Below are 21,568 nucleotides of genomic sequence, written 5' to 3'. Positions count from 1 at the left end.
TTCGACTTACACAAGGCATTCCGGAACGGAATGCTTGCATAAGTCGGGGAGCTTCTATATAGCAGCACAAAGCCCCAATGAATGTCTATCTGTCAGACCAAATGTTAGCAGGATTAGAGAAAGCACAAAGCTTCTGTCCACACTGCACAGCCCAAACAAACATTTCATCACAATCTCCAGTGAGAAAAAGAGCACTTTTTTGCAGAGTTGCACAGAAATAGGCACCCACCACAATACCAGATTTTTCTATTTTATGTGCCATTACTTTCAATCAATGCAGGCATGCCTATGCCTGCAAGGCGAGCTTAGCCTGTAGTCTTCACCTGTGGGGAGTCCCAAACTCTGGTTTCTTGGCTTCTTCCCCTTTCTTGGCTGAATAAAGAGCACACTGGGACGTCTTTGAAAAAGTAACTTAATTCACTGCAGATTTCTCATTTCCAGAGATCCCCAACTGGGCCTGCTCTGTGCTCCAATGCCATCCACACACGACACATCAGAGCCTGTAGAATTAATCGTCTAGCATCACTTAGAGGGAAAGGAGTTTTGAAAATGAGGCTATTTTAAATCAGCAAGGGCCTAAGTGTCTGGTGACTCAGATGAGATACATTCCCATACAAAACTTGCCAAATTCATAGCAAGCACAATTAAACTTATTTCCCAAATTTTGTATCCTCTTCTATCTACCTGTGTCTCACTTGGCTTTTTTTTTTTTTTTTTGTATTGCACTCTGCTTTGCTAAAAGAGACCTATCTTTAGAGGTGCTCCACTATGTTTGGTGTATGTGCCTGGTAGCTGTTATAGTTTCCATTTTAAACGAGTTTAGAAGCAAGGGGGAGAGATAAAGAGAAAGAAAAGAAAAACAACAAAACGAACAGAAACATGTAAACAAATGTCTTATTGAGGGTTGGCTGCTAGCTGAGACAGACTTTCCTGCTGCAGCCCAGCAGTATTTCCAACATGCTCTTGTGTACTATCCTTGGCATTCAAATTTAACAAGAAGTTACAAACCAGCAACTCTATCCATTACTGATACCCCACAAATTGCAACCCTGAATCACTGTCAAAAGCATCCAGCATAAATAAATCAAAGAGCAATGGCTAAGGCTGACATGGATGCAGACAATGAAAGGGCTTTTTCCCACCCTAAATAAAAATAGCAATAGAAAAAATATTTCCTGAAACGTTTATACAGTGTATCCCAGAAGACCCACACAATGAAAACAAAACATATCCTTGTGATTGGATGGATTTGATGTGCAAATGGTTAATAAAGAATGATTTATAAAATTTTGAGGTCTTGAATTCATGTTGCATAAATAGTTATATAGATAGCTCTTATGACTGTAAAACCTTACACACTGAGCTGAAATTTTACACTATTTGTTTAGCACCAATCATATGGTTAATGCTATACAAAATACAGTAAAAAAAGCCCTTGCTCTGATTTTACACACTAAAGAACAGATACTTAGAAGATGGGGCATACTGGGAAGTCCAAAGGAGGGTATCGTTTTATTATTTGTTATTAATAAAGTCAGTCACGTCAAGTTGCTTCATATTACTGCTCAGCTGACTCATGAGGCTAGCCCCATTGATATTACTGGGACTTCTCCTATGATAAAGGCAAGCAGCATTTCGCTATGATATAGAGACAGGCATGGAGCTTGACCATGTGCGGTTTTACACAATCTGTCAAAACAGCTCTCATTATAATGTTGCAAACTTACGGCATGAACAGTGCCTTATAAGGTTTATGGTGTATGACTCCTTGTAGAGAATATTCCCCCTTCCACATCACACTCACTGTACACCGCTCACAGGAAAACACAGAGACTGTTCCTTCCATGCACCCAGGATACAAATCGCTGTAAACTGGGCAGGGAGCTCGGCCCCTTTCAATGGCCTGCTAAGCTCGATGTTAGATGCATGCCAGATCATCCAACTGGTTGGTGTTACATGAGGCCTCCCCCTGCCCTCTGGGGAGATAGGAAAGGATTGTGTCTCATGAATCCCCACTCAGCTGATGTAGTTCCATAGTTCCCTTGACTCTGGGCTTTGGCTAAATGCCACAATCTAGCCCTAAATCTGCCATTTTCTTCCCAGACCTGAATTCCAGTAGATATACATCTTCACATACCATATGTTGCATGACTTCTTGATCTTCCCAGAATCCTTAGTTGAAAAAGTCTTGTCTCTCCTCTGTGACTCATTTTCCTCCTTCGTTGTTGATCTTAAAAGAACAGGCAGTAAAGTCAAATGTGAGTGGTCAAAACCACTAACATGAAAATCTTTCTCATGCTGTCCCTGAGTTTGTTCCTGTGCTTTGACTTTTATGGTCATGGAATGGATTCCTGTGATGGGGAATCTGAGATCTGAGAATTAAGAATCTGCAGGTCAGGTTGCATAATGTGACTCTAGGTCCTTTGGAGTGTTATGTCACGTGAAGTGTCCAGAAGAATTCTGCCCACCTTTTCCAATTCTGTATGTGTAAATGGCAGAGCTGCTGCAACCGCAGTTAAATGTCAGTCAGCTAAAGAACAGCACTTTTAACAGCACAGCAGCTGCTAGTTATACTGCAGCAACCACTACGATTGTTTCCTTGTGCTGCCCCTGTCGGCCTGTCTGGTTCCACCTGTTGTCCCTGGGTTTATATTTAGACTGTAAGCTTTTTAGGGCAGGGACTGTCTTTTTGTTCTGTGTTTATACAGTGCCCAGCACAATGGGGTCCTGGTCCATGACCAAGCAATGCTGCAATAATCATAATCATCATACTTAATGATACAATTAATAATTGCTCTGCCAGCAGTCGGTGGAATCTCGCATGCTAAGGGGAGCTTGAAACCACAACCTGGCTCAGAGGCAAGAGTGTAATCAAATGATCCATGATGAGCAGGGCCGAGGAGAGGGGGTGGGGGGAAGCCGGTACAAATTACCGGGGCCCGGCGGTCCGGAAGGGGGTCGGGGCCCGGCTTCCTCCTCTCCCCCTCATCGGCCTTGTTTATCCAGTCCGCCCTTGTCGGGGGGCCCGAAAATTTTTTTTCACTGTGGCCCGAACCCTCTCTCGGTGGCTCTGATGATGAGGATATACATTTTCTTGCATAACTGGTGCTGAGAGAACATCCTTTGCAATCCACGCCATATTCAAATAACTATGATGTAAGAATTTACAGGAATGAGCCTGGTGACAAGATTGGTTTTGCCACATTTGTTTCATGTCACATTGGTGTATTTTTTCTTTTAGTATATTTACTTTGGCTTCATCACACTCAACTGATCATCTGTCTTTTTGTACTGATGAAATATATGGATCTTCCAGCATTTACCACATGCGCTTCTCCTAACATATGATCCCAGAGTTATTGGATACAGGCCACAGCTCTCTAGCTGGGTGGTCAGGTTTGTTCATTTAACCAACTGAGAATTGCAAAATCAGGCTCTCTACCAAAAGTGAGTCCAGGACCCAATTTGTCCAATTTAAGATATATGGAAGTAAATCTGATAGACTTTACATACTGTTAAGCATTTCAGTTTCACAGCCACAGAAAATCCCAGTCTCTAAATGGCAACCTTTCAAAGAATGAATAAGAAACCACAGCAGGATTGAAACTGCAAATAAGCAAATTGTTTTACCGATTTAATCAGCCTCATGTGTTTATTATCAACAACTTCTAAAGGGATTTGTTATTGATGAAGAAGAACAGCCAGCAGGAAATAGGGGCATACTGCAGTAAATTTGAGAATTCTAATCAAGATGAGGAATGGATGTAAATTCTGTTCCTTTGATATCTGACCTCCTAATTTTATTAGGTAACAACTATTTATGTGCTCTGTTTCTTCGAGGTAACAGATTTGGTTGGATGCATTTTTGTTTTCTACTATCAGCTAAATGAGAAAGTAATTATAACCTAAATTTTTCGAGGTAACAGATTCGGTTGGATGCATTTTTGTTTTCTACTATCAGCTAAATGAGAAAGTAATTATAACCTAAATTTTTAAAAGTCATTTTCAAATGAATGAATAACTCAATGAACAAATTAGTTGCACTGTAGCGGTGGGGAAAAAACCCTGTCTGGTGGTGATGATGGAATTTCCCTCACAGTGTCAAAGGAAGGAGCTAAGAGAAATACAGGGCTATGCTGAAAATAATACTTCACATAAAATAAATTTTCACAATTTGGCACATTAAAGGGGAATTAAAATAACATGAAATCTATGATTCTGACACAGTCTATAGTGTTCCAAATCACACACAAACACTGTTAGAAACTGGAAATACATCCTTTCTTCCCTGTATTCACTGAGAGCTGGGAATATGTGAATAGATATAGTAACGTGACCAAAAAAAAATGCTCTAGCTGAATACAACTTAATTGTCCCTCAGTGATTTCCAAGAACTGACCACCAACTCCAGAGATCACCAAAATGCAACAGTAGCTATTGTGTTCTTTCTTCCCTCCTCAGCAAAGAACAAGACTGCAGCATAAGTTGTGCAGAACTGTCAGGACCTGTAATGTGGGCAGTCTCACCTAACGCTCACAGCCGGAAGTAGAGTCAGGGTCAGTAGTCACACCAAGGGCCACTGCCAGAGTTAGAAGTTACCTCAAGGGTTAAACCAGAGTTGGAGCCAGAGGTCACATTGGGATCAAAGCTGAAGTTAGAGTTAGACGCCATGCCAAGGGTCAAACTGGACTCAGAGTCACACCAAGGGTCAAGCCATGGTCGATAACTGGAGTTAGGGCAAGGAGCAGGAATAAGGCACAAGTCAAGGCAACAGAAAAATGAGCGGGAACCAGAACTCGATCTCAGAGTTCTAGTCAGCAACAGGTCTACTAACTAGTTGCTCAGACAAGGGGTGGGGCAGGAACAGGAACCTTTATGCAATGAGGTGCTAATCAAGAGTCTACTGCTAGTCAGCTGATCATGCTGAGTCAGCAGGTGTAGCACCTCTTTGAGGGGTATCAGTTGCAGTTCCTTCAGCTGGCTTTGCAGTGTGGTGATGCAGAGAAGTAAGGCTCTTGCTTTGCAGCCCTGTTTGGCCAGATGTTGAGGCCCATAGTGCTTGACAAGAAAGCTGATGTTTTTCTTTTCTTCTTGATGTTTTTTGCATTAATTGTTAATCAATCCTGTAGAGAAATCAAAGCCTCCTGTTAACACGAAAGGGGAAAAATGTGAACTATCTTTTTTGCCCCTTTTAATAATCTGGTGAGTTACTGAGCCACATAAAACTTCTACTTTTATATGGGAATACGTTATAAATTAACTAGTACCCTATACTAATTTATTTTATGGTATTGAATAGTGCCCATTGGCACAGGATCTAAGCACTGACACTTAAGTTAAATCTTTAAACTAATTCATTACAATGTAGAAAAGCAGAATCAGAAAAATATCCATTATAAGCAAAATTTTGAGTGTATCACGTTATCTTGCATAGTGATTGTCATTCAAAATCCTAAAGCAATTTACAAAGATCTAAATGGGAAAATTAAGTAAAAGCCCAGGTAGAATAGGACTAAGGTGTAAAACTATTAACAATTTCTATGCTCTTTATACTTAAAGAAAGGAATTCCACAAGAAGCAAGCAAAACAGGAAAAAAAGCCAATACAATATTTTAATACAAGTTCAGATAAAACTGGATGTAGAAGTAATGCCAGGTACATGGGATCAGTCAAACACATAAGTAGGGCAAAACTGTGAAATTTCTGTACAACTAATAACTATTATATTCAGTGTATTGTCAGCTATCCATGCATGTCCTCCAGAACTGATGTGGTCTATGTTGTAACTACCAGTAGAATTCTGCAGAAGGTAAAAATAAAATAAAAAGCAAAGCAAAAATACTAATCACTTTTGAGTTACTATAGCTGAATCTCACAGAGACCAAGACTTGAGCAAAGGTGTCCAGACTCTGACAAGTTAACAAAGAATAGTAATATTCCTCAGGTGACAGTAGACTTTCTGATTATAAAGTATTAACTGGTATCAGGGGAGAAGTAAGAAACAGAAATAACTCCAAGATTTCTAATGAAAGTGTCTATTGTCGCAGTCAACAAACAGATCCATCAGAGAAACTGTAAGAATACTTCAGGCGTATAGAGACATATTTTTAAAAATGGGCTGAACCTAGCCTCTAATTATGTACCTGTACTAAATTGCAGGGGGAGAAATTGTACATGCAAGTAATTATGGAAACAAGTGATAGCATTTAGACATCTATCGGATTTATGGTGTATTCTGATAGGGTGTTTATCATTTGTGCCCACAATTAATTGTGGGTGAAATATTTTTTGTTAAAATATTGACCTTCAAAATCCAAGTATCTGAATAATATTGCCAGAAAGAAACACACATAAATCAAAACTAAGTGGGCTAGAAATAGGACTTGGGTTCTTACAACCTAACAGGCAGTAGCAGATGAGCCATTGTCCATGAAACCACTTGGAAAGATAAAATAGCTTTAATGCTGTTGCTCTAACACCAGGCCAGAATTCAAATTGTTGCAATATTATAATTGAAGCTAAACTTTCAAAAGACTATGATAGTAGTAGAGTCAAGGAAATGAAGTCAAGAAATCCTTTATCAGCAGAGAGAAGCAAAGGAGTAGTTTGTTTGTAATGCCGGAGTTATCTGCTGTGTTTGAAACTTTAAACCATATGACTAGTGAGAATCTTGAATTCTGGCCTGAGATGACAGGGAAAGCTCTAAAAGTGGTTAAATTTTTACTTGAACTTTTCTGAGTATCTTTATTTGGGTAATCAGACTGGGAATCTCATGAGATCAGTTTCCTGAAAACTTTCTAATTAGGCAGGCCATTCAGCTGGTTTTAAGCTGGACAGTCCTGTTTTGTCCTTGCCCAGTACTGATATAAAACAAAATGTGGCTTTGTTTGATATCATCATGGACACACAGACGATACCAGTTTAGCGTGGGTGGGATCACTCAGGTAGGGGTGGACCCATATCATTCGGAAGTCCTGTATTCTGGGGGTACATACGAAGCCATCCTATTTCTAACCTTCCTGATTCTGGCTGGGTTAGAAATTAAGGCCTGATCCAAAGCCCATTGTAGTCACTGGAATGCATTGTTTTCCAGTGACTTAGACTCATAGACATTAAGGCCAGAAGGGACCATCGTGATCATCTAGTCTGACCTTCTGCACATCACAGGCCACAAAACCTCCCCCCCTCCTGAAATAGAACCCTAACCTCTGGCTGAGTTACTGAAGTCCTCAAATCATGGTTTAAAGATTTTAAGTTAAAGAGAATTCACCATTTACACCGATTTAAATCAGCAAGTGACTGTGCCCCATGGTGTAGAGGGAAAGAGCCAGGCATCCTTCCCAGGAAGCCAAACCAGCAGCAGAGCCCTCGACCAGCTGTGGTGGGCAATGACCCTCTGGAGCCAACTTGGGGGAAAAGCAAACCCCTGCCCCAAGAGACTAAGAGACCCAACGAGGGAGCAGCGAGCAGGCCTCTCAACAAGGAGACCAGGAACCAAGCCCCAGCAGCCACAGAACAGTCTGACCAAATGCCAGTAGGAACTAGCCCAGGGAAGAGAGACATTGGTCCTGTTGTGTTGCCAGATGTTAAGACAGTGACCTCACGTTCTCACCTCACCCGGTGATGGGATCACCCATTGCTTCTAGGCCCTGGGCTTGGACCCTGTGGAGCAGGCTGGACCCAGGTCTCACTACCCATGGCCCCGCACTGGGGGCTGGATGAGTGCTAACCCTTACGCCAGAAGACTGATCCACTGATTGTTGATTTGCTCAACCCTCAGCCAGAAGACCTGAGCTACAGACTAGTGATTTGCTCAGCCCTCATTCAGGAGGCCTGCGCTACTGCTTGCTCAGTTGAGAGACTAACCAGCTCCTTCTGCAGCATCAGGGAGACCCTGACGCTCGTCTACCTGGAGTGTGCCAGGTTGCAGCACCTTTTCCGGCTCCTTCAGAACCTTCTCCTAAGGTTCTGGCTGCACTTTCCCCCACACTTCCTGATTTATGCACACCCTATCCGTGGCCCCATGAAGTCACAAGACCTCTTCATCAACCTCCTCCTGGCGCTGACCAAGATGGCCGTTTATAAAAGTCGGAGGAGGACAGGTTGGTGCTCTGCGCTAGAGATCTTTGAGTAGCAATGGGCACTGTCTGGGGTTCTCTGCTCAGTGTCTCCCTCTGATTCCCTGCTTATGGCCCTATGACCTCACACCTGTCCCTGTTTTTTTTATTAGTTATCCCCCAGAATCATTTGAGTCCCGGGTTTAATCGTTTAGGCTGGGGGAAGGACCTTTAGACCTGGACGGGCTTGTGCCCACCCGCTCCCGGATCTCAAAGGGGAGAGACTAATCAACTGTGAGCACTGATTCCCTGCCACCACTGAAGGGGGGCGCCCTGGGCCCTGAAATGCAGGAATGTTACAGGCATGCCTAGGGCATTAGAGGAGACTAAAATGCAAAGCAAAATATACACTATACATAGAAAATAATGAGGGCAAAAGAAATACAGAACTCACCCACTGCTAACAAGAGTAACCCTGGTCAAAAGCAAACAGACATGGAGACAGAGAATGGAACATTAGAGAGCCCAGGGAAGTCCATTTGTGGAACGTAGAGGCAAAATCCAGAGCCTCAATGAAATGCCAGTCAAGAGCTGTGAGATAGGCGAAGGTAAGCACAGCAGAACTGAGGACTTAATAAACTCACTAATATTTAATAAGCACTATATGGGAGCATAAGGAGCAGAAATAGAATCCTGGGGCCCTATCCTGCCTCCATAAATAAGTATTATTATCACTGTTTCACAGATGAGGAACTAAGGCAGGGAGGGTATGAGATTTGCTTCTGACAGGATCAGAACACGGGAGATCCTGCCTGACAGTCCTGTACTCAAACAATTCTCCTCACCTGTGTGAGTATAACACAGCAAAGAAGTGTGATACATTTGCCTTCATTTGTACAGGACCTATAATCCATGTAGCAGGCAAAAAGGAGATCTCAGCACAGGCCAGCAGTAGGTTTGTTCATCTTAAAAAAAAAGCACTGAAGAAGGCAGAGGTTATGCAACAGTGACAGTTTTTCAGTACATATGTCTATACTTTGTGATCTGCCTCCTTGACTCTTTTTAGATGACCTCTAATGTTTGCCTGCTGTAGTTTGCCCTTAAACTGAGTGCCAGCATCCATTACTTTTCATTCACTTATTTTTTGACAGGACGTGTTCTTAATAAAGTCCCCTGTGCACAAGCCAGTATAACCTGCCTCTTTAGCTGACTAATTATTTCCATTTCAGTTCTCTGTGAATCTGTGGTGGGTACTACGCAAATCCCTTGGCTTCCTTTCCCAAAGTATTCTCCATCAGCTCATAAATATGCATGAACAATCTGGTGTAAATAGGCATGTGATATCAATGGAGAAACAATCTGAAGAAGAGATGGTGCTTACAATGATTAGCATCCTGCCCATCTAAACACCTCTTTGGTGCGCGCTCATGCTTGTGTGCATCTGTCATCGTGACTGTGGCATTATGCCTCATATTCTTCATAGTAATATTATGATATGATTATGACATAATTATAATGTACTTTATGCAAGATAGGTCATGTGAGATATCATTGGAAAGGTTATAATTTACTGAATATTATTATCCGATTTGTATGCATGTATCATTTTTATCTCTGAAGTTAGGAATATTGACTATGTATCTGTATTACAAATTGTGTTTACACAGGGAGAACGCCCACTAGACAAAAGGCTATCAGTCTAGATGGCTGGCTGGGAAGACACCATTCAACTCAATGGACCATTAGGGAGAAAAATAGGCCTTAGAAGAAGGTAGTCTTCCGCCAGGGAGCCTTCCTGGGGAGTCTTCCTGTGGACGCTACAAACAGCCTCTGAGTCATGGCTGCTGTGTCCCTACAGGGGCATGTGACCAAGTCACCTGGTACTGGACTCCATCATAGAATACCAGTGTTTTTCCACTGAAAGGCGTGGGAACTAAAGTTGGAGACAAAGGGTTCCCACCGTATGCAAAAGCTATTTAAGGCATTCATTGTAGTTCTTCTTCACTGTCTCCCCGCGCAAAGGGACACTTGGAAACACCTGAGAAACAAGGACTGAACTGGGCGGAGAAGGATCTGAACCCTGGCTAGAGGGATTTCTAGCCTGTGAAAGGAATACCTGGAGCTTTAAGCTGCAAGCAAGTGCAGCTTGCCTTCAAGAATATCTGCAATCTGCCTAAAACAACATTTAGTGTGAGAATTTGCTACACAAATCCAATTTCTTTAGTATATTAATCTTAGTTTGTGTGTTTTGCTTTATTTGCTCAGTAATCTGCTTTGATCTGTTTGCTTAAGTTGCTTTAATCACTTAAAACATATCTTTTGTAGTTAATAAACTTATTTTTTGCGTTGTCTAAAACCAGTGTGTAAACGTCAAAACTGGGGGCAGAAAGCTGTGTATATTCTTCTTCACATTGAGGGCGGGGGCGAATCTCATGAGCTTATGCTGTACAAATCTCTGTGCAGTGCAAGATGGTATAATTTTGGGTTTACCCTCCAGAGGGGGGTGCGTGTCTTAGGAACTGGGAGGTGCCTTAGCTGAAGCCTTCCCATGGAGAGCTGATCTCAGGAGTAGCTGCAGCTGGGTGTGTCCCTACCTGTCTGCTGGTGAAAATATGAAACTGGGAGCGTGTCTGCAGCTTGTCACAGCTTTACAGGGGAGTGGGAACCCAGGCTGGTGGGTCAGGCAGGCACAGTGGTACCCCAGTTTCAGGTGGCACCCCAAGGGGAACCCGTCACAGTGACTTCAAAAAATGGACTACATTTCCATAATAACATATGGGAACAATTATTTGCTGACAAGCAACGATGATTGTGGGTAGGGTAGGGTACTATCTGAAGCCAGGGGAATCTTAACAGTCCTTACAGTAATAAATTCCTAAAGGGCATAGGATTTTCTATTGCTACTACAGCTCAGGAGAGGATGAACTTCAAAACATGTTTAAAATGCTTCTCCAAGGTAGTTTCACTGTCTACTGAAAAAGGATGAGTATTCTGCAATTAGTGGGTATCCATTACACCTCCTTATGGCTTTCCATGGGAAGTTCCCAAGCAGATGGCTAAATAGAACTGACTAGAAAGTATTCTGCAAGATGACCACATTTCTGCTGAATAGCTAGAAAGCAAAGGAAGCCCATTATGTGGTTTCTGCGAGTCTTGTAATGTGTGGAAAAGATAGGTAACATTTCTGCTGAATGAATGGCATTGTAATTATCTATATTTTTTTCTACTAAACTACATGGCTTAAAGCTTTTCATATGCATTGGAAGGGAGATATTTGTTGCATGAAATACACTAAATATTTATGAAATGTCTGGTTACTTTTATATAATTTGCAAGAGTCATTTAAAAGCAATTTATACCTTTCTTGGTTAAAAAAAGCATACTGAAACTCTCATGCTATACATTTATAAATCAAGTTATTTGCAAACATTGCCTCTAGCTCTTTGAACCCCCTATGTATTGTAATTTATTTTCCTACTGTGGTAAGCGTGCTATTTACAAATGATCATTACAAAAAAAAATTCTGAGAATCACACAGAACCATTCTATAGACACCTTTGGGCTTACACAACATATGGCTTCCATATATGGTACATTCCATAGAATTGCTTCTAGCCATGAAAAGGAATAGACGTGATGTAGTCATTTCTTTTGGAGTTCAGCTGCATTACAGACATCTCACTCTTATTACACTTTGCCTTCCAATGATCACTCCCTGCTTCCCTTTTTATTTTCTCCTTTCTCAGACAAACCTCTTAATGTTGAAATTCATTCTCATTGGGTCATTCCATTGGTCTTCAACTTTTCATCAAGCCTGGAAAAATGCTGTATTGTTCCCCTTCAGTTCACCTCCTACTTTGGATAGAGCTGGTAATGTAAATATTAAAATACTATTGAAAGTCTGCCATCACAATGAACTTGAATGTGGAGGAGTCTTGGAATTACTTTAAGTTAAAGTTGCAGAAACTATCTGATGCCTGCATCCTAAACAAGGGGGGGAAATTTGTAGGGAAGGGTTGCAGACCAAGCTGGATGAGCAAGCATCTCAAGCAGATGATTAAAAAAAAAGAAGAGCTTGGCTTGTTTAGTCTAAGCAAAAGAAGGCTGAGGGAGATATGATTGCTCGATATAAATACATCAGAGGGATAATAAAAGGGAGGGAGAGGAGTATTTAAATTAAGTGCCCTTGTGGATACAAGAACAAATGGTTGTAAACTGGCCATCAACAAGTTTAGGCTCAAAATTACGTGAAGTTTCTAACCATCAGAAGAGTGAAGCTCTAGAACAGCCTTCCAAGTGGAGCAGTGGGGGCAAAAAACCTAACTGGCTCAAGACTGAGCTTGATAAATTTACGGAGGGGATGGTGTGATAAGACTGCCTACAGTGGCACGTGGCCCATTGGTGATTGCCAATAGCAAAAATTCCTCTGCTGGAGATGGGATGCTAGATGGGGAGAACTACAGAGAATTCTTTCCCGGGTATCTGCCTGGCAGGTCTTGCCCACATGCTCAGGGTTTAACTGATATTTGGGGTCGGGAAGGAATTTTCCCCTGGGTCAGGTTGGCAGAGACCCTGGGGTTTTTTCACCTTCGTGATCTGGCTCCAACTGAGATGCAGGACCCTGCTCTTATATTTCCTTCCCGCCACCCCCGCACTTCCTGCAAGAGGGGTGGGGAGAGGTTAGTTGAGCCCAACAGGGTGAGTTAATCTCCTCGTCACTGGAATGAGGCCACTCCACCTTATTACAGTGCCACTCCTGGAAAATGGAATGCACTGCAAATGAGGATGGGATAAAGTCTGGCTCAAACTCAAAAAGAAACCAATGACCAATACTAGTATATCCAGACAGATTGCTCAGCCACAATATATTCTTTGAGGAGCAATATCTGTCAGTAACCTTCAAACACCTGCTTTTCTCAGGATGGAGGAGTGTAGCACCTCAGGTACACTGTGGAAGTAATGTACTTACTTTGCTTGTGGTCAGGTGACTCTTAAATCTTCTCTTCAGGACCTTCTTCTGGTCACCCTAGAGATAAATAATACATTCAAAAGAGATTGCCTTTTCTGTCATCTCTCTGGTATAACTGCTGTCAAGTCACTATTATCACCAATGCCTTTGTGGTGGTAGAATTACAATCATCATTATTACATACATAAGTACTACACACCAGCCACACAACCATTACAACCACCGGCTGAAGCACTGAACACTGGAATATGCAACTGGTAGCATTGCTCCTGCAGTTGATAACCTTAGCTGGTATAGTGTAGATGAATTGGGCCTGATTCTTCTCTCACATAGACTGGGATCAATCAGGAGTAAATCTGTTGAAGTCAATGGAGTTACACTATGCACAATCAATGCAAGTCAGAGTAGAGTCAGACCTGCTTTGTCTGTGCTGCTTTTAGTTGAGAAAATGCAGATGAACTCTCATTGCTTAAATTAGATTGGGGGAGACAGTGGCCTGGGTTCTGTGCCTGTGAAGGGGTAGAAGGGGAAGGAAGACCCACCCATACACATCTAATGTGTCTCTGTGTGGCGTCCCCTAGACCTTAGGTCCAGGTGCATATGGGTAAATGGCTGCTTGCCCCTCTTCTCCAAACAGGGCAATGCTAATGGACAGAGTCTTGGCCCTTCCCATCACTCCCAACTCATAGGCCATTGTAGATGGAAGGACATATGGAGATAATAATCCACTGATGGCATGGGTCAGTAAGGGAGCAGCAGAGAAGGAATTGTAACTCAGTGAGGCATGCATGATTCCTCCCCTGTGCTGCCCCTTCGTCAGGGCTCAAAGGAGAATCTGCTTATTGTTATCAGCTAGAATGTAGTACATAATCAGAATCACATCTGACAATTTACACATGCTTGAAGCTGTTGTGTATGTATATTATTTATACAAACTGTTCGGATAATTCTGTTCCACAAGGTGGGATTGAGCCTTTATGGGGCACTTTATAGTTGGCTGTTCCTTTGTGAAGGCCTATTCCTTTGCTGATGCAGAATGTACTGGGTACCTGTATGCAAACATTGTATTAAGTACTGGAATTGGGTTACCTAGGGAGGTGGTGGAATCTCCTTCCTTAGAGTTTTTAAGGTCAGGCTTGACAAAGCCCTGGCTGGGATGATTTAGTTGGGGATTGGTCCTGCTTTGAGCAGGGGGTTGGACTAGATGACCTCCTGAGATCCTTTCCAACCCTTATATTCTATGATTCTATTCATTACTGATATAGCCTGACACTGAATACCTTGATTTCAATGTAATATCTATTTCAAGTACCGCAAGGTTTGAAATAAATCCATTCAGTAGTGAAGAGGTTAAAAATATCTTAGTGTATCTAGTTTAAATTCCTTTATTTTGTTTAACTATTCCTAGAGGCTTCTAAATTCTGATTAAGTGCAGTAGAATATGAAACTCTGCAGGTAATCAGGTTGCTTTTAAGGTAGGTTTTCAAGGACAGGGTTTAAATAGCTTGTAAAACATACACACACATGTTGAGCTGAGGGCGGATTCGTACTGGCTTGCCATCTAAAAGCACTGCAGGTAGGTTTGGATTTGCCAACTTTAACTGTAATATCATAAACTCACTTTAATTACTTCATTATAGGACCAAACAAGAAGTTACAGGAGAAATGAATGCAGAATCTCTACACTGTTTAAACATGAATAATTAATGGTGGCAAAGGGCACAGAAGAAAATGTGAACCTGCGGGCGTGTATTTAGTTGTTATGGAAAACCAATGCTGATGTTTCACAGCTTCATGTTATTTTCATAATATTTGTGTAGTGTCTCACTCTTTGAGCATCTGCAAATGGTTTTCTTCAAAGGTCTGTTGATTTCCGCCCCCAGAACACCTTATTCTCTTTAAAAAAAACAAGCAAACATAAGAACTGGATCCTGAGACACTGGAAGAGGACGTGGAATGCTGAACTGTGCCATGACCCTGTTTTTTTAAATAACATTCAGCGAGGCCAGAAATCATTAGGCAGTTGCAAAGTCTGATAACCAATGTGCCCCCAAATGATTTGCTCTTTGCCTAGACAAAATACAGAACAAAGATGTACCCACCACTTTTGTGGTAGAGGTTTAATAAGTGAGAAATTGTTCCGTGGAGCTAGCAGAAGATTTGGGGACCAGATTCTGGCCTCTGCTGTAGAGCAGGAAATCTTGCAATAAATGGGCACCTGAGGATTTCTGTGGATCGTTCAACTTGCTCCATGCCATTACCCTGGCATAGGGGTCATGTTGTGATGGTCTTGGCTACAGTACTCTGTACTTCAGTGTTCCCTGGTTGGTGTAATGTCCCTTAGGGGTCATTACAAGTTGCTATAAGTTAAAGCAGCATTGCAGCTGACATAACTCAGGCCTGGCCCCCCAAAATCTCACCACTTCCCCCATGCTCTGAGTAGAGCTTAGCTGAGCCTGAAGACCAGGCCCTAGGACAATTTCAAGTCTGGGATTCTATATAGTTGCTGATAAAACACTGAATACAGTGAATACTCTTAATAGGGAAATCTTGGTGGATTGCCTGTTTTCATTTTTTGTTTTCTTTTGTTTTTTGATGTAACTAGCTGTCCATTTAAGAGATGGACCCATTTTAAAAGTTTGAAAAGACTTAAACCACAGTACTTTGCTGAACGTGGCCCCTCTCCTGCAACTGTCTGTGAATAGGTATATTCATGCATGAATATGGGGTCTTATTGACTCCACTGGCCTTTGTGCAGGCTCATGGTCCACCCACATGTACTCAATTGCAGGATCAGTGCCTAAAAAGACAAGAGTAACTTTCACTCCATTTTTCTCTTTGTTTTCTCTTCTTTTGATCTTTGTTTGACAATTTCTCTGTGACTAGAGCTCAGAATTCCATTTTTAGTAGCCACCCCGGGCTTCTGGAACTTACCCTCACTGGAGAACAGGCTTCGTGTGACTGTGATGGGGCAGCTGCCCCCTCACTGGTATGTAAGCAGGGGCGGCTCTAAGCACCAGCAAAGCAAGCACGTGCTTGGGGCAGCACATTTGCAGGGCGGCAGGGATCCAGCATGGGAGCTGAGAACCAACAGGGGGCCCTGGGAGCTGTAGTTCCTTGGTTAGCTCCCTGCCTATAGAGCCAGCCCTGCAGCAGGGAAAGAACTACATTTCCCAGCATTCCCCTGGCCACTACCAACAGGAAAGGGGGGAGGGAGTGAGGTAGCTGAGACCTTATGCTGCAGTGAATGGAGAGCTGCACTGTGAGTAGGGATACCATATTTTAACATTCAAAAAATAGGACACTCCATGGGGAGGGAGGGTAGCCTCCCCACCCCCATCCACTCCCTCCGACTGCCCCCCACAGAAACCCCAACCCATCCAACCCCTCCTTCTCCCTGTCCCCTGATCACCCCCTCCTGGGACCCCTGCTCCTAACTGCCCCCCAGGATCCCACCCCCCATCTAAGCCTCCCTTTTCCTTGTCCCCAACTGCCCCCTCCTGAGACCCCCCCCAACTTCCCCCCTAGAACCCCACCCCCTACCTGTCCCCTGACAAACCCCCGGGACTCCCATGCCTATCCAACTGCTGCCTGTTCCCCTGACTGCCCCACCAACCCCATCTAACCCCCCCTTCTCCCTGCCCCTGACTGCCCCCCCGAACCTCCACCCCATCCAACCCCCCCCCTGTCCCTTGACTGCCCCCCCCAGAACTCCCTACCCCTTCTCCAACCCCCCAGCCCTCTTACCGTGCCACTCAGACCAGCGTGTCTGGCTCCATGCAGTGCCAGACACACTGCTGCATACATGCTGCCATGCTCCCCCGCAGAGCCACAGCCCCCCCCACCCCCCAGCACCTGCCTTCCAGATTTGAACACCTCAAAAATTCAGGAGTGCTCAAGCTCAGTTTGGGCAGCTGTTACTTCATTTCTCCCAAATCAAATATACTGATCCACTGTAACTTGCTGTAGAAAAAGTAGGATAAAATTGAGCAAGAAATGCTTCCCAGTGGTTATTAGGACTGGAATTGCTATTTTCAACAGCCATTGCCTTTTTTTGTTTGTTTAAAAGGAAGACAGTGATATTGCATTGTCAAATTCCCCATAGAAAGAAAGAGAGGAACAAAAAAATAAAAAAGGCACCTAAACTTTTCTTCATTTATGTAGGACAGTCTTATAATATGCATCCAGATATCCTCCAATCACACAAGCTGAAAATTGTTCCACTTTACTGCAGTTCTGTAACCATATGGGAACCAATCCTGTCTGTGTTCTGTGCACATCTAAAATTCCTGCTGAATGACCTGCCATGGGAGCGAGTTACCAGTGACCCAGAGCTGCGGTGGAAGAAGGGTGCAGGTGGCGGGGGGAGAGAGCCCAGGGCTGGGGTGGTAGGAGGTGTGTGTGTGGTGCAATGGTGGGGGGGAATGAGGGAGCCCAGAGCTGGGGCAGCAGGGGATGTGGGTGGAGGGGAAGAGCCCAGGGCTGGGGCAGCAGGGGGGTCCGGCGAGGAGCCCAGGGCTGGGATGGGGGGCAGCCAAAATTTTTTTTGCTTGGGGTGGCAAAAAACCTAGAGCCGGCCCTGTATGTAAGGGGTTAAAGCAATCTTGGGGAAGCTGCGTGGGAGGCAGCCAATAAGGAAAAGGTTTGTAGTGCCAGCCAATAGGGGAAGGTTTATTGGAGGAGCCAGTCAGAGCCAGGCTGGCCCATATAAGAAAGGGCTGCTGAGCAAAGCAGATGCAGTCATTCCCTAGTGTTTGAGGGAAGAGGACCATGGGCAGAGCAGTGCTGAACAGGGTCAGCGGAGTATGAGGAAGCTCCAGGCTGACAGTTGCCCGACTGAAGCCCTGATACAAGGGCAGAGGAGAGGAGAGGTGCTGGGGCTGCAGGGAAGTGGCTTGGGGAAGGAGATGGTGGAGTTGAAGGAGGGGCAGCACATGGCTGCCAGCTGTAGGGTCCCTGGGTTAGGACCCAAAGTAGTGGGTGGGCCTGGGTCCTCCCCCTGCTTGACTTCCACTTGCCGCTGAGGGGAGTAACCAGTGTACAGACTGCAGTTTGCCACTGAGATGAGTTGCTAGAATCTGGACTGCAGTTTGCCCCTGAGGCAAGTGGTTGGACTGAGGACTGTTGGTCCCCTGGAAGGGGGGAAACAACCGAGTGGGGCATAGCCAGAGGATGACATGGTCAGGGGAGTGATGTGGGTCCTGGAGGTAGAGACAGAAGTGATGACGGGTGAGACACCACCGCAGGAGGGTGCCCTGGCAACCCTGAGCTAATTCTCAGGATGGCCAGCTGGAGGCGCCATGGTGGTGACCATACACCCTGTTATAGTGACCTATATACCCAGACTTTCTTTGAAGTCTGGCTTGAGTGGGTGGAGTGGGACTTGCCTTTGAGTCACTGCACTTTATTGCTGACTTTTGATTAGCCTATATATTTTCTATCTATTTTTAAATTTGGATTATTTGTGGCTAGAACACTGAATGGCATGTTCTAATATATCTAATTGAGTGAATTTGAATGAGCAATGAAGTCAAAGGGGAGGAGAACAGGAAGCTTCTTGCATAGCACTTTTGCTTGGGAAGCCAGGTCACTAAAACCCTTTCAAAAGATAAAAGAACCTCAATCCTGTGTCTTAGAGCCCTGGAGGAGTCACATCCAAAGTGACATTTCTGAAGGTGGGAGATGGGGGTTGGGAGGGAGTAATAGACAGAGATTTTACCTTTAAAAATGCACTCCCATAGCAGTTGGTAAAGCACACGTGGTGAAAAGCTGCTCGAAAACATAGAACTCTAAACTGCACCTTATCATCCCATCAGTTTTCAATGGGAGTATTAACTGGTGGGTGTTTGAATGAGGGCAGATGTTCCAGACAAGGAAGGGGAAAAGGTTTATCCACATGAAATAACAACGCCCTCATTTTTGTCTCTTGGCAGCCAATTGGCTTTAATGGGATCTGGATCAAGCCTCTATATCAGACAATCTGTAACCAGGATGGAAGCATAGGCTCACATCGATGTAACCTACAATCTTTTTGAGAGGGTTGGTTGAAATATGTATCCCTCCAGTCACATGCACATGGCACACGAGACAAATTCACTGGTTTTCTAAATATTTCATGAAACCTCTGGAATGTTTTGGGAGTGGGCCAGGGCCTGGAAGAAATAAACATTGGAGCTTCTGGGGGAAAAATAGCAGTAATTGTGTAAAAGTGACTGAGGAAAGCTGCTGAGCAAGTTGAACGGTTGTATGAAGTTCCAGATTTAGAAATTTTGTTGGAAATCAAGCGATTCAATAAAATATAGAGATTTTGGGCTAAGACTTATTTTTGCCTCTTGGTTTTGCTAAGAATTCTTCCCTGATGATTAATATCACACATTATCAGACCTGTACGCAGTGCCATCTAGTGGGTTCGGAGCCCCACTGGTTTCCTTTTCTTTGAACTATTAAAATAGCATTGTAGTCAGCTTTATCATTTACTCCAAGAACTAGCATATTTATTTCAACATTATCATTCCAGCTAACTCAAAAATGGTTCACTTACTACCACATGCAATATTTAAACAAGGCTAAATCTCATAAGAGCTGTAGAAGACTGAAATACATCATCTGCTATCATAGGCGGCGAGTTATATGGGCCCGTGGTGCCCCTGCTCCACCAATGTTTGGGCTTATATTTTTGGAGCCGTCCCATCCATAGGACATACCGGGGCAACTGCCCTGGGCCCCGTGCTTTGGGGGGCTCTGTGCTTCACGGGGACGCAGGGTCCAGGGCAGCCTGGGGGGTAGTGGGCGGCCTGACACTAGTAGCAGCAGGCGACCCTGCCCAAGCCTCCCCCACTCCACCCCGCCTCTTCCCACTCCCTGCTTTGCCCTCTCCCCAAACCTACTCCACCCTCTCCCCCAAGCGCCCATCCCGCCTCTTTTTGGCTTCCCCCGAGTGATGCTGGGAGCCAGCGGAGCAGGGCGGGCTGGGTCGCTCACTGCTGCTGGTGCCAGGCCCCCCGCTAAGTCCCCTGGCCACCCTGGATCCAGTGTCCCCCTGAAGTGTGGGGCCCCCCAAAGTGTAGGTCCCAGGGCAGTTGCCCCGGTCTGTTCTATGGATGTGATTGCTCTGCTTGGACCCATTCTGGGCACCACCAAAATTATACAAACCTGATGCCCATGTCTGCTATGTAAGCTGCATTGAGCACAGAAAAATGTTCACGTGAAGAGCAGGAGATGAGCATTATGAAGGGTATGTGTGAAGCTTTTCTCCAAGAGAAGGGGTAGCAAAGGGCCAGACAACAGAACAAAAATTGCTTAAAGATAAAGGGCCATTTCCTATGATATAATCTGTTACCTGCACAAAATTCTGTTACTCACACACTCTAGCGGCACCCACCATTACCCTGTTCCTAGGGCTCAGGCATAACTTTATGCTCTAGGGCACCCACCCTTTACCCTTCTGCGGGCTCAAGGCATAATCCTGTTAATTTAGGCACCCCAACCCTTACCCAATTTCCATAGCTCAGGGTGTATCTTCTGCAGGTTTGCAGGACCTCTTATCAGTGAAAGGGCCTTACACAGTAATATCCTTATCCCCTCTTTATTAACAATTACCAAACAAAATACATATGCTAAGCATACAATGCTATGCTCAGAAATCCAGATCATGCAGGTGGACTTTCCCTGTTGGTCAGGCAAGGTCAGTCTCATCTGGATTCACGGTCACTGTCATGCACAGGATTCTTAGCATCTCTGATCTTAGGCTGTCTCTTAGAGGTGAGTTCTTCCAGGTTTTCCTTCTTTTTATTCTTCTGTTCCTTCTGCTAGTCTCCCTCTTGGACCCCAGTTTATATAGTAAAACTTGAGTCCTGCTTAGCTATATCTTAACCAATCATTTTACTAAAATATTACTAAACAATTCTCTAACCTATCCTTAAAACAATCCTTTAACCAATCATACCCCACCACCTTAATTGATTTACACCTAGCAAAATTAATTATGTAACAGACAAACAATCAAAGAACCAGACAGACCATACAGACAAACAATAGAGAAACAGGGACCATAAAGACAAAACAATAAAGAAATGGGGATTTCATAACCACAACTATTGATAAATGATTTCTTGCCAGACAGAATGCCATCAAACAAAGTTTTCTGTAATCATCTTAAGATCTGTAACTGATGTTGGGTGCTATTAGGACAGGATCGCCTTCATAACAGCCTGGTATTACATTGTTTTAATATAATTTAGATGGAATGTGAGGATGTGACTTGCTGCTTCTTGGCTAATGACCGCTGCTGTCCTAATATGGCTGCAGACAAAGGCTTACAGATCCAGTCACTGTGTGCTGCCCAGGTGGTGCAAAGCGGCTAGATTCTGTCCACAAGTGGCCAGCTGAGAAGTCCACTTGTGCAGAGAACTTTTCACTGGTGTAAATCTGATGGGGCCAGTTTTTATGCCAGCCACCCTCCGCCTTTATTCCTCTGTCATTCCCTCCCCCCCCCCCCCCCCCAGATGTTGAGGCATGCCGGGGAAAAGAGGAACATGCACAC

At 44.0% G+C, this 21,568-nt stretch overlaps 1 long non-coding RNA gene across 1 annotated transcript; it reads right to left on the bottom strand.

The window, feature by feature from the left end:
• Window positions 1-3,542: 3,542 nt before the first annotated feature.
• LOC135982033 (uncharacterized) lies at window positions 3,543-16,123 on the bottom strand. The gene is made up of 4 exons (XR_010599232.1): window positions 15,961-16,123; window positions 13,027-13,083; window positions 11,810-11,924; window positions 3,543-5,123 (listed from the first exon to the last, which is right to left on the bottom strand). It is a non-coding gene; the product is annotated as an uncharacterized LOC135982033 (long non-coding RNA).
• Between the last annotated feature and the right edge of the window lie 5,445 nt (window positions 16,124-21,568).

The sequence above is a fragment of the Chrysemys picta genome, chromosome 3 (assembly GCF_011386835.1).
Source record: "Chrysemys picta bellii isolate R12L10 chromosome 3, ASM1138683v2, whole genome shotgun sequence".
Classification (NCBI taxonomy): Eukaryota; Metazoa; Chordata; order Testudines; family Emydidae; genus Chrysemys; species Chrysemys picta.
This window is presented reverse-complemented; position numbering and strand designations above follow the sequence as displayed.